Here is a 13,543-nt window from a genome sequence, read left to right on the forward strand (position 1 = left end):
ATCAAAGACAAGGTGTCTAAGGTTAAGAATGTGAGTTTAGTAGTTCAAGTGTCACCCGAGGTGCATTGAAGTGGCCTAGCCATAGTGGATGAGTCACCAAGGGAGGTGACTAAGGTTAAGATTCCTAAGGATAGGAAGAGCTTTTGGGACCCATGATATATGGGTTATCAAATGTGCCAAGTGGTTAGGAGACAGACTTAAGTCTCTAACCTAGTGGGTTGGCACAATTGGGATGTGTTTCATGCATGAAAATATGACATTAGGGGTCATATTGCATAAAAATTAGTTTTTGATGTATAGATGTCATATAAACCCATGCTAGGGAAGTATTGTGATTTAGTATGGGCAGATACATCAAGAGGAAGCCAAAATTAGGACTTTAGGTCAATGTTCAATTGAACTATTTAGCTAGTTTTAAATTTTGTGTCAATCTTGGGATCTGTGATAAATATATTTTTATATATATTTTTTCCAAATAGACAAGGGTACAATAGACCTCTCCACAAAATTTGGGGATTTTTGGAGGTCTAGGGAATTTCTGGTGCATTTCTGAAGTTGGCCTGAAAAGGCTGATTTTTGCAGAAATAGGGTGCCAGTCGACTGGTGCAGATACCAGTCGACTGGTAACAGTGTTTTTGAGCACAGAATGTCTCTGTAAGCTTATTTTTTCGATACCAGTCGACTGGTGCAGATACCAGTCGACTGGTAACAGTAGATTTCGACCACAGAATGCTTCTGTAAGGTTCTGTCAAAGGGGGCAGTCGACTGGTACCTAGTTCAGTCGACTGATACCAGCCTAAAAATATTTTTTAACGTTGTTCTTGATCGTGTCAACTCGTTTAAATGTATGAGATCCATGGGGGATAAATACATGAGTTTAGGGTCAATTTGGATGACATGTTTTCAACAATTGGGATGTTGTTGGAGCTCTTTTTGATGTATGGCAAAGGGGGAGAAGTCTAGGTTTAAGTGGGAAACCTATACACCTTTGCAAGAAATCCTAACTCGAGGGAGAGCTTAGGTGAAGGGGGAGCGATTGTTTAGGCAAAGGGGGAGAAGTTTACCTTTGCGGGAAATCCTAGCTCAAGGGGGAGCTTAGGTGAAGGGGGAGCCTAGAGATTTAGGTTCCATTATTTATGCATGAGTTGATTTGCATATGTATTGCATTTATGTTTCCCTAACTTAAACAGGTTGTCAAACATCAAAAAGGGGGAGATTGTTGGAGCAATCTAGGTGCCCTAAGTTTTGATGTTTGGGCAAAGGTTTAAGTTAGGTTTATTATTGTATTTGATATGCATTGTGAGTGTGCAGGATACAGGTACAACAAGGAAAGTCCAAGGGTGAATCTTGGCGGTGTAAGTCCAAGCATGTAGTCTTGGCAACGTAAGTCCAAGTGTGATCTTGGCAAAGGAGGAAAGTCCAAGGATGAGTCTTGGCGGTGTAAGTCCAAGCATGTAGTCTTGGCAACGTAAGTCCAAGTGTGACTTGGCAATGGATGAAGTCCCGGAGGCGCGATCTCTTGGCAAAGGAAGACCCGACAATAATGACAAGGCCGATGGAAGCTCCAGAAGGCAAGACGTGAAGGATGGGGAGGCATCCGAGGGACGCAAGGCTGATGGAGGAGGCTAGAAGGCTAGGTCTAGGTTGGTCGGGCGAGAACGAGTGTTGAGTGAATGTACGCGAGGTAAAATCCTAGAATTAAGGTTTGCTGTAGCGTACTGTAGCAGCACTGTAGCGTTACTGTAGTAGTACTGTAGCAGTCGACTGGTGACTGTAGCAGTCGACTGGTGCACTGTAGATAACCGTTGAGAGAGCCGTTGGGCTGACACCAGTCGACTGGTGCAAGGACCAGTCGACTGGTAACGGGCAAATCAGCTTACTGATTTGTTCCAAGCTCTATAAGAAGGAGCTTGGGATGGTCGGCCAAGGTGACGAAATTAGATTTGGTTAAAGCCTAATTAGTAGTCACCAAAGTGCTCAAGGATCTCTTGTGTCCAAGTGATCTTGGTTGGAGTTGTGGTGAGGTTTCTCCACCCACAAGGAGGTTGAGCTAGCCGGAGTTTACCGGGGACTAATCCACCTACGGATTGAGGGATCGTCCACCTTACGGACACACCGTGGAGTAGGAGCAAGTTATCTCCGAACCACGTAAACACCTTGTGTTAGGGTTTGTGTTTGGTTTGTTGTCTTCTTCTTTCTTGTTTTAGGTTAACTTTCGTATTTGTTAGTTTGTTTTTGTATTCTGCTGTGCACTAACATTATAGGAAGTAAAGTTTTGGGTGAGACGCTATTCACCCCCCCTCTAGCGGACGTCAAGGTCCTAACAGGAACTTGGAAAAAAAGATCTTAGGGAATTGCAGCGAGTTTTGTTTTGAACATTAGAACTGTTAGCATTTTAGTATTCCGCACCTTAGTATGTTAAATGCCATGAACTAGTAAATTATGCACTCTACCATGCTTAGAACATTGGTTATGTGATGTTAGAATGTTTCCCAGTTGTTTTAGAACTTGTATGTGTGATTGAGGCACGAAACAGTGCTGAAATCAAACTTCTGGTATGAAATCAGAAACCTCAATCGATCGGCCGATCGATTGGAGGCTTCTCAATCGACTGGTCGATCGATTGAGAAGTTCATACCGTGAACAGTAAGCTTTTGGATCGATCAGCCGATCGATCCGGATGCCTTCTATCGCGAACAGAAAGCCCTGGGATCGATCACTGGATCGATTGGCCAGTCTGGATCGATCAGCCGATCGATCCAAAATATTACCCCGAGCACAGTAGCAGTCTGAATCGATCATTGGATCGATCCAACCTAAGTTCCGCATACAGTAGCATGCTGGGTCGATCACTAGATCGATTAGACCATTCCAATTGATCTACCGATCGATTGGGAAGCCTGATAGCAGCTGGGAACCCCTTATTCCAGTTCCTTGACCATGGCGAGTGTAATATATGACATGAATGGTTTTGATTACACCCCTTAGCACATATAGAATAAAGAAATGATAATAGTTTAGCCAAGTTTTATTTAGTATAGCTTCCGCACCTAGACTTAGTGATGGTCATGAATATAGCTTAGCACAGCATAATGTGACGATCCGGCCTTACAGCCTAGTTAGTAGAAGGTGGGTCGTTACATAGGAAGATCCTGCTGGCCGGATACTTCTGGCCAACGCTACACGAGGACGCCGCTCGGACCGTCACAACGTGTCTTTCCTGTCAGAAGTACCACAGCTTCTCACATAAGCCGACGGAAGAAATGAAAGCGTCCACAGTGTCTTGCCCGTTCGATCAATGGGGCATGGACATCATAGGACCCTTCCCTATGGCGACCGGACAACGGAAATTTCTATTGGTGGCAGTAGATTACTTCTCCAAGTGGGTGGAGGCTGAACCATTGGCCAAGATAACTAAGCACATGGTCAAGAAATTCATCTGGCAAAACATCATCTGTCGGTTCGGCATTCCGCGTCGGCTCGTGTCGGACAATGGACGACTGTTTGTTGGAAATCAGCTCGAGAAATGGTGCAAGGGATATGGCATTGAGCAGCACTTCACGTCTGTGACATACCCCCAAAGCAATGGTCAAGCCGAAGTAGCCAATCGAGAAATACTCCGAATTCTTCGGGCTCGGCTCGACCACATGGGAGGAAGCTGGGTGGACGAGCTGCCGGGGGTCTTATGGGCCATCCGCATGACCCCAAAGGAGGGAACGGGAGTAACACCGTTCCACCTGGTGTATGGAGGCGAGGCGGTCGTCCCAGTCGAAGTCGGTGTGGAGTCCGTCCGGATAAAGAATTACGACAAAGATAATTCCGAGTGGAGGCAGATAGAATTGGACTTGATCGACGAGGAGCGAGCCAAAGCGTCTGTCCGGCTGATGGCCTAAGGCAGAGAATGAAGCAGAACTACAACCGCCGCGTGATTCCTCGAACATTCCAGGTGGGCGATTTGGTCTGGAAGAAAGTGAAGCCGGTTGGTGACGTAGACAAGCTGGAGGCTCCTTGGGCGGGACCCTTCAAGGTCATCGAGAAGCTCCGATCGGGAGCCTACTACTTGGAGGATGAGGATGGACGGCGGTTGGATAGGCCATGGAGCGCAAACTGTTGGGTTTTTCGAGCCGCGAAAACTGCTTTTTACGTCGCGAAAACCCCGAATCACCCATGCCACTGGATCTCGTGCGAAGAAAAACTTTCGAAAATATGAGTACGAGTTTTAAACTTTGATCTACAGTAGATCTACAAAGGAAAAACATTTATACCTTCGGTGCGTGCCCTTCGCAATCCCACAAGTCCAAGGTACGCCGGATCTCGAAGTTGTCAACGTAGACAACTCTCTAGTCATATCCACACGAACAAGAAGTGTTCTCTAACACTCAAGGATGGAGAAGAGAGCACCCCAAGTGTGCTAGCACTTTCTAGGGCTCTCGGGTAGGATTTGAAAGGAAGAAAAAGAGAGAATGCAAAAAGAATCTCATACACTCAAGAAGTAGTATCCTCCTTTATGACCTTCACTCTTCCTTATGCTCTTGGAATTCACTCAATCACCTTCTCCTCCTTTGAAACCCACGGCAACAGCAAGCAAGAGGAGGAAGAATCAAGGAAGAAGAAGAAGCAATTACCACACATGAATGCCACCAAATGAAACCCCCCCCCCCTCACATTAGTGTGGCCGGCCACACAATGTAACCTCCTCATTTAATGTGGCCGGCCACATTAAGTGGTATAAGATGTGTAACCTCCATGAGGTGGCACACCATTATGAGGTGGAAATGATGTGGCAAGGTTAGTCATGCCATGTAGGATGAGTCAACCTTTATGATGTGGCAATACATCAAGTCAAACTTGATGTTTCAACTTCCATTTAGTCAAGTCAAAATTGACCAATTATCTTCCTTGTTGAGTTAAATCCAACCTTTGATTCAAGTCAATTTTAATTTAATGAATCTCAATTCATTAATATAAATTGACCCAATGAATCAAATTTAAATTAGACTCATTCAACAATTGAATCTAATTGAGTCTAACTCAATAAGTCTAATTTGAATTAATCCGAATCCAATCTTTGGTGCATCATATGAACCTAATCCAATTGGTTCATCCTATGAACCTAATCTCCATCCACTTGTTCTTTGTGTGTGACCCAATAGGTTCTTGTAACGTTGGCAATGCCCCTAAACCCATTTAGGACCATAAGTAATGAGCGGTATCTAGCAATACATCATTACTACCCAAGTTACAAGAATGTTGAGATCCAACATCACCTTGTGACTATTAATTGTGACTCCTCACAATATATGACAAGTGTCCTTCTATCCTAGACATCTAGATTGATCAATGTGAGGCATAGACCGTGTCATCCTCTAATCAATCTAAATCTTGAACTCCAAGTAGACTCACTCGATCAAATGAGCTCAACATCTCATGTTGACTCATTTGGGCATGACCATGCACTTCGTGGTCTAACTCTATCAAGAATACCGATGTCGCTCCCGTCATATGGGAGAGATAGATCTCATCTGCATCACTCACATCCCTCTGCATAATTCGTTATATACCCAGTAATCGCCTTTATAGTCCACCCAGTTACGGGTGACGTTTGACGAAACCAAAGTACATAACTCCTTATGTAGGGAACCATGGTGACTTCAGGTCTAAGGACCAATAGTCATACTAATAGTCACATGAGAAAGTATATGACACTCATATAACGATCCATGATACTTTCTCATGGCGGGTCATTCAGTATACATTCTCCAATGCATACGCATGTGTCAACTTGATATCTCCATATCCATGACTTGTGAGATCAAGTCATCGAATTGACCTACATTCTAGTCTTATTGCATTAACATTGTCCCTGAATGTTAATACTCGACTAGGAATGATTAAGAGTAGTGTTCCCTATATCATCTCACTATCGATTCAACCAATCAATTGATATAGGTAAGAACCTTCTACTCAAGGACGTTATTATACTTAGTTTATTTGGAACCAATACAAGTAAGTATAATAACCAAAAACCAAATGTCTTTATTTATATAGAATATGATACAACAAGTCCAAAATACAATCATCAAATGATTGGCTCTAGGGCTCTAGCTAACAATCTCCCACTAGCACTAGTGCCAATCAGTGTAAGCTCTAAGCCCCAATGACCTAGTGTGACCATCATGCTTCCTCTGTGCCAAAGCCTTGGTCAAGGGATCTGCGATGTTAGCATCTGTAGGTACTCTGCAAATCTTCACATCTCCTCTCTCGATGATCTCTCGAATGAGATGGAAACGTCGTAGTATGTGTTTGGTCCGCTGGTGTGAGCGAGGTTCCTTCGCCTGTGCTATATCTCCATTGTTGTCACAATAGAGCTCAATGGGGTCAGCAATGCTAGGAACCACCCGAAGTTCAGTGATGAACTTGCGGATCCAAACTGCCTCCTTTGCTGCCTCTGATGCAGCAATATACTCAGCCTCTATTGTAGAATCAACTACTGTGTCCTGCTTCGAACTCTTCCACCTCACAGCACCACCATTAATGCAAAATACGAACCCCGACTGCGATCTATAGTCATCTTGGTCTGTCTGGAAGCTAGCATCACTGTAACCCTTTACAGCTAGCTCATCATTGCCTCCATATATCAAGAAATATTCTTTAGTCCTTCTTAAGTACTTAAGAATATTCTTGACCGCTATCCAGTGACTTTCACTTGGAATCATCTCGTCATGCTCAAAGCATACGAGACATAGGTCGAGTACATAGCATGGCGTACATGATCGATCCTATGGCTGAGGCATAAGGGATCTGATCTATGCGGTCTCTCTCCTCTCTAGAAGAGGGACCTTGAGTCTTCGAAAGACTCACGCTATGTGACATCGGCAGAAATCCCTTCTTGGAGTTCTGCATGGCAAACCGAAGGAGTACCTTATCAATGTATGTACTCTGACGTAGGCCAAGCAATCTCTTAGATCTATCTCTATAGATCTGAATCCCTAGAATGTGGGATGCCTCACCAAGTCCTTCATTGAGAAGCAACTCCCTAGCCAGGTCTTGACAGACTGAAGAATAGGGATGCCATTCCCAATGAGTAGTATGTCATCCACATACAATATGAGGAAGACAACTATATCCCCTACAACCTTCTTGTAGACACGAGGCTCATCTTCGTTCTTGATGAAACCAAACTATTTGATCGCATCATCGAATCGAAGATTCCAGCTTCGAGAAGCTTGCTTTAGTCCATAAATGGACCTATGCAGCTTGCATACTCTGCTAGTATGCTTTGGATCTACAAAACCCTCAGGTTGTGTCATGTACACATCCTCGAGTAGGTTTCCATTCAGAAACGCGGTTTTGACGTCCATCTGCCAGATCTCGTAATCGTGGTAAGCTGCAATAGTAAGCATGATCCGAATGGACTTAAACATCGCTAGTAGAGAAAAGGTTTCATCATAGTCAATACCATGTAATCTGCTTGAAACCTTTAGCTACCAAGCGACCCTTATAGATAAGTCCATTCATGTCAGTCTTTCTCTTAAAGACCCACTTGCATCCAATGAGTTTTACCCTTTCAGGTGGATCAACCAAAGTCCATACTTGGTTGGTGTACATGGATTCCATCTCGGATCTCATGGCCTCTAGCCATTTCTCGGAATCTGGTCTCATCACAGCTTCCTGATAGGTGGTAGGCTCATCATCTATGAGCACAACGTCATCATGGTCAGACAAAAGAAATGAGTATCTCTCAGGCTGACGATGTACCCTATCAGACCTGCGAAGAGGTATGTCTACTTGAACTGGTTGTTGTTCCTCAACTCTTTGTGTAACAACATCATCCACAACACTTTGTGGTTCCAGTTCAATTTCCATCGAGACATCAGTGCTATTGTTCACATCTTGAACTTCTTCAAGATCGAACGCGCTCCCACTAGTCTTTCTAGAAACAAAGTCCCTTTCTAGAAAGACCCCAGTCTTTGCCACAACTACCTTGTGCTGACTGGGAATGTAGAAGTAATATCCCTTAGTTTCCTTGGGATATCCAATAAAGTAGCACTTATCGGATTTAAGTCCTAACTTGTCTGAGACTTGACGTCGAACGTAAGCCTCACAACCCCAAATCCTCATGAAAGACACCTGGGCATCTCTCCCAGTCCATATCCTATATGGTGTCTTTATCACGGCCTTTGATGGAACTCGGTTGAGTATAAAAGCTGTCGTGTCTAGAGCATAGCCCCAAAGGAATGTCGAAAGATCTGTGTGACTCATCATAGATCGTACCATATCTAATAGGGTACGATTCCTCCTTTCAGATACACCATTCCACTGTGGTGTTCCAGGAGGAGTGAGTTGGGATAGGATCCCACACTCTGCTAGATAGTCACGAAACTCATGGCTAAGGTATTCTCCACCTCGATCAGATCGAAGTATTTTAATACTCTTGCCTAGCTGGTTCTGTACTTCATTCTTGAATTCTTTGAATTTTTCAAAGAATTCAGACTTATGTGTCATCAAGTACACATAACCATATCTACTAAAGTCATCAGTAAATATGATCAAGTACCTATAACCACTTCTAGCAGCGACATTGAAAGGGCCACATACATCACTATGTATGAGTCCTAACAAATCAGTCGCTCTCTCGCTGTGCCCACTAAAGGGAGTCTTGGTCATCTTGCCTCGTAGGCATGACTCGCATATCTCATATGATTCTAAATCAAATGAGTCCAGCAAACCATCCTTATGGAGCTGGGATAAGCGCTTGTCATTTATATGACATAAGCGACAGTGCAGAGGTAGGTTTGGTTCATGTCATTTAACTTGAACCTCTTGGTATTTATGTTATAGATAGGGCTCTCAAGGTCTAGAATATAGAGTCCGTTCATCAGAGGTGCACTACAATAGAACATATCGTTTAAATAGACAGAACAACATTTGTTCTTTATTGTAAACGAAAATCCTTTCTTGTCCAAACAAGAAACTGAAATTATGTTCTTAGTCAAGGCAGGCACATAACAACAATCATCTAATTCTAGTACAAGCCCAGAGGGTAGAGATAGATAGTAAGTTCCTACAGCAATAGCAGCAACCCGTGCTCCATTGCCTACTCGTAGGTCTATCTCACCCTTCGTCAATGCCCTGCTATTTCTCAGTGCTTGTACATTAGTACAAATGTGCGAAGCACGTCCGATATCTAATACCCACGATGAAGAAATAAAGAGGTTGACTTCTATAACATGTATACCTGAAGTAAAAATCTTATTTCTCTTCTTCGTAAGATCTTCCAGGTATTCTTTGGAGTTCCTCTTCCAGTGTCTTGCTTGTCCTTGATATAGGTGACAAAGATGTTCAACCATATCGTAAGCGCCCATCAACTCGTGTTGCTTCTGAAGCTCAGAGTTCATGGTCGCGAGCATTAGACAAGACACATCTAATGCGTCATCTTGATGCTTCTTGAAAGCATCTTGGTCAGCTCGCGTGGCAGTGGCAGGAGGAGCCTCCGGAATGGGCTACTCCAGAACGTACAGTTTACGTTCTTGGGTGAGAACTATTCTCAGGTTCCTGTACCAGTCCAGGAAATTTGCTTCGTTGAGCTTGTCCTTCTTAAGGACAGATCGCAGGGAGAAGATGTTCGTATTCGACGTCATGGTAATCTACAACAGAAATAAATGCAGAAATAAGTATCATATTCTTAATCATTTAATTAGGTCTTTAACTAAATGATGCTCCCACTGAATTTTATAATTCATGTGGGACAAGATCCACATCATACTAACCCTTGAGTTAGCTTTGGCTAATACGCCCAAGACTTAGTATGATCGGTAGGTAACGATTACCAATTACATCTCTATGCAACTCTTGTTTATAGGTTCAATATCTGCATTTATATTAAAACTCGAGTTAGCTTTGGCTAATACGCCCGAGAGTTAATATATATGTGATTTTGACCTATCTTTCCAACCGTTGGAAGAATGCCTATAGTTATACTCGATCCAACCGAGTTAACTAGGAATACTCAATCTAATTGAGTTGTACTCGCCCATGCGTTGATAGGCGGAACCAAGATTGTCCCTCCGTACCCTACCAAGATAGTATGTGTTGCTCTGCTTTGGCAGATTCAACAACAACATGCGATCGAGGTAGTGGTAGGTATCACGGCATGGCAGACATTACGAGTTGACGTGATTCAGATCTAATCTAAACGATGATGCGTATCATATACTCGATAGATCTAATCTAATCGAAGGGTGCATCATATGCATGAATTAGATCTAATCTAATCGTAAGGCACTAATTAATTACTTAATTAACTAGCATGCATCACATACACACAAAACAATTAATTAAATAATTAATCAAATAATTTTGTGATTATGTCATGGCCCTACTACGATCTTCTCAAGCCAATGAGAAGATCGGATGGTCAACCTAAGGTCAACAGCTTCTCAAGCTCCTTCCTTTGACCACCTCGTGTTGCTCGCGCCCTCCTCGTAACTCCGTCTCGAGTGGACCTTCCACCACCTCAAAATTTACATTACATTTTGAAACTCGAGTTACATTCGAGTCTAAATCTAATTTACAACAAGAATAAAAGAGAAAGGCACGACGCGCAGGTCGTGAAAAATAAAAACATACAACACGTACATCACATCACGGCACGCAGGCCATATTATGAATTACAACACGAATTATCCAATCAAATTGGGTCTTTGGGCCATGACTATCACAAAAATAATATATAATTCAAAATTATATATTTCTATAATTTTCTGTAATTTTTCTATAATTTTTACAATTTTTACGAGTAGAATTTCCCGGCGGTTCCGTTTAGCGGTTTTCGGGCGCAATCGCGGAACGAATCCCCTTGCGGGGCCAGGGGCAGCGCCCCTACCCGCGATCTAACAATCGCGAGGGTTCCTTTGCGATCTAACAGCGCCTAAGCCCGCTGTCCAAAAAAATTTTGGGGCGAAACTTTGCCGTTTTGGAAAATTCTTCTCGGTAGTCGAAGCCTACAAGTGCCGAAACACTTGTGCTTCGCTTCTACGAGAAAAATACCCATAAAAACTCTAAAAGCCATAAAATTACAGATTATCACAGAACTGAATTTTTTTGTCATAAAAACAAAAACTAAACTCGTACAAGCTTCGCACGTGGCTCTGATACCACTGTTGGATTTTTCGGGCCGTGAAAACCGCTTTTCGCGTCGCGGAAACCCCGAATCACCCATGCCACTGGATCTCGTGCGAAGAAAAACTTTCAAAAATATGAGTACGAGTTTTAAACTTTGATCTACAGTAGATCTACAAAGGAAAAACATTTATACCTTCGGTGCGTGCCCTTCGCAATCCCGCAAGTCCAAGGTACGCCGGATCTCGAAGTTGTCAACGTAGACAACTCTCTAGTCATATCCACACGAACAAGAAGTGTTCTCTAACACTCAAGGATGGAGAAGAGAGCACCCCAAGTGTGCTAGCACTTTCTAGGGCTCTCGAGTAGGATTTGAAAGGAAGAAAAAGAGAGAATGCAAAAAGAATCTCATACACTCAATAAGTAGTATCCTCCTTTGTGACCTTCACTCTTCCTTATGCTCTTGGAATTCACTCAACCACCTTCTCCTCCTTTGAAACCCACGGCAACAGCAAGCAAGAGGAGGAAGAATCAAGGAAGAAGAAGAAGCAATTACCACACATGAATGCCACCAAATGAACCCCCCCCCCCCCCCCCCCCTCACATTAGTGTGGCCGACCACACAATGTAACCTCCTCATTTAATGTGGTCGGCCACATTAAGTGGTATAAGATGTGTAACCTCCATGAGGTGGAAATGATGTGGCAAGGTTAGTCATGCCATGTAGGATGAATCAACCTTCATGATGTGGCAATACATCAAGTCAAACTTGATGTTTCAACTTCCATTTAGTCAAGTCAAAATTGACCAATTATCTTCCTTGTTGAGTTAAATCCAACCTTTGATTCAAGTCAATTTTAATTTAATGAATCTCAATTCATTAATATAAATTGACCCAATGAATCAAATTTAAATTAGACTCATTCAACAATTGAATCTAATTGAGTCTAACTCAATAAGTCTAATTTGAATTAATCCGAATCCAATCTTTGGTGCATCATATGAACCTAATCCAATTGGTTCATCCTATGAACCTAATCTCCATCCACTTGTTCTTTGTGTGTGACCCAATAGGTTCTTGTAACGTTGGCAATGCCCCTAAACCCATTTAGGACCATAAGTAATGAGCGGTATCTAGCAATACATCATTACTACCCAAGTTACAAGAATGTTGAGATCCAACATCACCTTGTGACTATTAATTGTGACTCCTCACAATATATGACAAGTGTCCTTCTATCCTAGACATCTAGATTGATCAATGTGAGGCATAGACCGTGTCATCCTCTAATCAATCTAAATCTTGAACTCCAAGTAGACTCACTCGATCAAATGAGCTCAACATCTCATGTTGACTCATTTGGGCATGACCATGCACTTCGTGGTCTAACTCTATCAAGAATACCGATGTCGCTCCCGTCATATGGGAGAGATAGATCTCATCTGCATCACTCACATCCCTCTGCATAATTCGTTATATACCCAGTAATCGCCTTTATAGTCCACCCAGTTACGGGTGACGTTTGACGAAACCAAAGTACATAACTCCTTATGTAGGGAACCATGGTGACTTCAGGTCTAAGGACCAATAGTCATACTAATAGTCACATGAGAAAGTATATGACACTCATATAACGATCCATGATACTTTCTCATGGCGGGTCATTCAGTATACATTCTCCAATGCATACGCATGTGTCAACTTGATATCTCCATATCCATGACTTGTGAGATCAAGTCATCGAGTTGACCTACATGCTAGTCTTATTGCATTAACATTATCCCTGAATGTTAATACTCGACTAGGGATGATTAAGAGTAGTGTTCCCTATATCATCTCACTATCGATTCAACCAATCGATTGATATAGGTAAGAACCTTCTACTCAAGGACGTTATTATACTTAGTTTATTTAGCACCAATACAAGTAAGTATAATAACCAAAAACCAAATGCCTTTATTTATATAGAATATGATACAACAAGTCCAAAATATAATCATCAAATGATTGACTCTAGGGCTCTAGCTAACACAAACCACCTCCAGCCCTATCGGGCCGGATGAAAGGTGCGCCGATGTAATGTATTTCATGAATATGCCGTTCGAATGTATCTTCTGGCTGCAGGAATGAAAGCTATAAGAACAAAGCAAAGGCATGAGCACTGTGCGCCCATCGGATAGTTGTATAAAGGCATGGCGAAGACCCCGTGCCGTTCGGCCGGAAGTATATTATCCGAGCCAAATGCTCGATGGCGAAGACCCCGTGTCGTTCGGCCGGAAGTATATTATCCAAGTCAAATGCTTGATGGTGAAGACCCCGTGCCGTTCGGTCGGGAGTATATTATCCAAGCCAAATGCTCGATGACGAAGACCCCGTGCCGTTCGGCCGGGAGTATATTATCCGAGCCAAATGCTCGATGGT

This window comes from Zingiber officinale, chromosome 9A (assembly GCF_018446385.1).
Source record: "Zingiber officinale cultivar Zhangliang chromosome 9A, Zo_v1.1, whole genome shotgun sequence".
NCBI lineage: Eukaryota > Viridiplantae > Streptophyta > Magnoliopsida > Zingiberales > Zingiberaceae > Zingiber > Zingiber officinale.